The sequence below is a fragment of the Papaver somniferum genome, chromosome 9 (assembly GCF_003573695.1).
Source record: "Papaver somniferum cultivar HN1 chromosome 9, ASM357369v1, whole genome shotgun sequence".
Classification (NCBI taxonomy): Eukaryota; Viridiplantae; Streptophyta; class Magnoliopsida; order Ranunculales; family Papaveraceae; genus Papaver; species Papaver somniferum.
The window spans coordinates 189,831,199-189,834,237 of record NC_039366.1 but is presented as its reverse complement, the minus strand read 5'-3'; the positions used below and the strand labels follow the sequence as shown (position 1 = coordinate 189,834,237).

Sequence of the window (3,039 nt, the reverse complement as noted above, 5' to 3'; positions counted from 1 at the left end):
AATACACTTCTTAGTAATTAATTATCTTAGAATTGGTTGATTAGTAATTAATTGGCATAATACATAAGTTTTATCAAGTGGTTTACGTGCATCTATATTATTGAAAAAAGTGGTGTCTGTATCCTTGAGGTAGTGATCGTTAGTTCGTGAGGCATAAATCTATCTATCCGTTGTATATACAAATGGGTTATGTTCGTTGTGACTCAATTTTTCTAATATAGCTTAATTTCCATAATTAGGTTTCTAATCTAACTTAGTTTTGTAATTTAAAACATTTAACTTTAATGCTAAATATTAGTTTTGACGCTAAATTTTCTAACCAACAGCCGAGCCGTAAGCTTCGGCTTATTTCACCCGACCACATCGAGGCCGCAGGTCCCCGCTAATTTATAAGCCTATTGCCATAGATTTCTACCTAATCACAACTAATTTTAACGTGCAAACATTACTTGCCACTATTGTTAATCCACTGTAGGGATTGTAGGCCCCGGCTTATTTAACCCGACCAGCGACACATCCCCTGATCAATCTATAAGCTCAACTCCCGGGCTACATGCCTCGACTCAACCTCTGAATTTTAACCAAAATGGATACTATGTTGGACCCTTGATTTCCTAATCTACGGCCGGGCCGCAAGGCCCCGGCTAATTTGACTCGACCAGCAAAAAACTAAAATCGTAGGTCCTTTAGCTAGCACTAGACCGTTCCTATTAGCCGGGGTTACTATTAACTGGCTAACTAAAAACAATATTATAACCTGGCTATTGATATCACCCCGACCAAGTTGCATGTTGACTAAAATATTGTGGGAAGAGACAAACCAGCCGACCAAATAACCTAAAAGAAATCGATAGAGGTTGAGGCCGGGTGATACCTAGTATGTATATATATATTAGTGCATACAATTCTCAGTTTTTGATGTTGATTCAAGACGGAGAGTACTACATGATAAAAAAAAGAAAAAAAAGATAACACCTAAAATCACAGCCACTATTTGTTATGCCACTCTTTGCACCTCCAACCATCCTGCATGACCTGAATCTCATCCCCCTCCTCAAAAAGCAAGCTTTAAATGCAATCTGCAAGATTCACCGCGAATAAACATCTTAAAAACAACATCAACCCCTACTCCGTATGGTTTCTTTTTCATTCATATAATATCTCTTTTGCATCTCTAGAGAAATTACTTGTTAAAAGAAGAGAGTCTACTTACTTGTTAGAGTCTGGAATGGACCTCTATTCGAGTGAATTCCCTTGCCTCTGTCAGTAATACAAATTAAATTAGATAAATGTAGTAAAATTACATGCCTGAAAATGAACAAAGCAAAGTCAAAATATTTATTGACCATTCTATGAAAATACATTCTCAACAAAACAGTCTTAACAGATTTAAGGTATTTGATGTCAGTAATACTGTGTGAAGGATAAATGTGGTAAAATTACATGCCTGAAAATGAACAAAATATTTATTGACCATTCTATGAAAATACATTTTGAACAAAACAGCCTTAACAGATTTAAGGTCTTCGAGTTGAGGAATCAAGAACATGTAGTAACATCAACTCGGTTCTTAAAGGTTTCCATTGTTAGGGACAATTTTCTCCGAATATAGATAGCTAAATCATAAACAAAATCCGAATAAACTGACAATAAAAATAAAACTCACTGACATAGCACCCAATCAAATTATAGTTAGGCTGCAGAATACTGCCATCAAATAAATTTATTCTCTTAAGCTAGATTACACTAAATGCCAGCACATTCCACTTCTGATTTAGAAATGACTTAACTGAACTATCATACTCATCAAAGGTATACGAATTTGTGACCCTCTAAAGTTTAATTCATCTGACTTACCGTATACACATGGACATCCATAATATTTTTGATCCAAATTATTGTCTGGATAACATTTTTTGACGCAGACTACTGTCTGTTTTCTCTCGCCGTTCTTCAACTTCTTCTTCCTCCTTTAGCTGCAGAATTAAATATAAACCCAAAAACCACAAATGGCAATCAATAATTCCATCAGAGATAATAAATCAAATTTACAAATTGTTGACATGAAGATTGTAATCAGTTAATCTAGTTCTCAATGCCAATTAACTTAGATAATTCAGATATCAATAGAAACATGATAAAAAAGATATGCTCCATTGTTATCATAATTAAGATTATGTCCACAGATTTTCGGCACTATTGTATTGATCTAAACAGTGATTAAACCTTACAGAATATTTCAGAAATCTAAAAACAAACGATACAAACAAAGAATTAAAAACAATAATCTAGGGTTACCTTCTTCTTCTTCCTCTTCGATATCTCACAGTATTTACTGATGCATCGTAGATGGGTTTAGATGGATTTGAGAAAAGATAAGAAATTCTATGAAAAAGATGTCACTGCCATGGATAATTGAGTGGAATCAGAGAAGATTAAGAATGAATTTATGAGTTCATGTGGCTGTAAGACATGGGTTTAGTTTGAATTCGAGATTGCAGTTAGGGTTTGAGAAGTAATTTGAGATGTAATTGATGAACAGAGAAGAAGGAATTTTTAGGGTTCGTTGTTGCTATAGATAAATGGAAGTCCGGTGATGAATAATATGTCATGGTGATTGGAATCGACGGCTATTTAAAGATTACATCAAGAAGAATTCAGATTGGAGTTAAGTATTGAAGATTGATCGTTGAGCTCAAAAGAGGCTCGGTTTGAAGCCACAGAAATGTTAGAGAAGAAACTGAGTTCGGTTTAGGTCTAGGTTTTATGAGTTAGGTATAGACTACGACGTAAGTATTGTCTACTCTGCACCAACGTAACTTAACGTCCAGTTAAGTATTGGGTGTAAACAAAATGTAACGAATTATTTGGGTACAAAGTCTAGCAAAAGTATTGTCTACCTACCTTTATGTTGACGGTGTTATTAACGGCTGGTTAGATTCTGGGTGTAAACAGAGTGTTATTGAGTTTTTAATGTCCCGACCAATAGATTTAGGCCACTTGTCCTCACCAGGATTGCTCTTCCTCAAAGCTTTTATC

At 34.9% G+C, this 3,039-nt stretch overlaps 1 long non-coding RNA gene across 1 annotated transcript; it reads right to left on the bottom strand.

The window, feature by feature from the left end:
- Nucleotides 1–860: 860 nt before the first annotated feature.
- Nucleotides 861–2,749, bottom strand: LOC113313530. Its single transcript, XR_003341922.1, has 4 exons — nt 2,299–2,749; nt 1,858–1,976; nt 1,214–1,260; nt 861–1,079 (listed from the first exon to the last, which is right to left on the bottom strand). It is a non-coding gene; the product is annotated as an uncharacterized LOC113313530 (long non-coding RNA).
- Between the last annotated feature and the right edge of the window lie 290 nt (nt 2,750–3,039).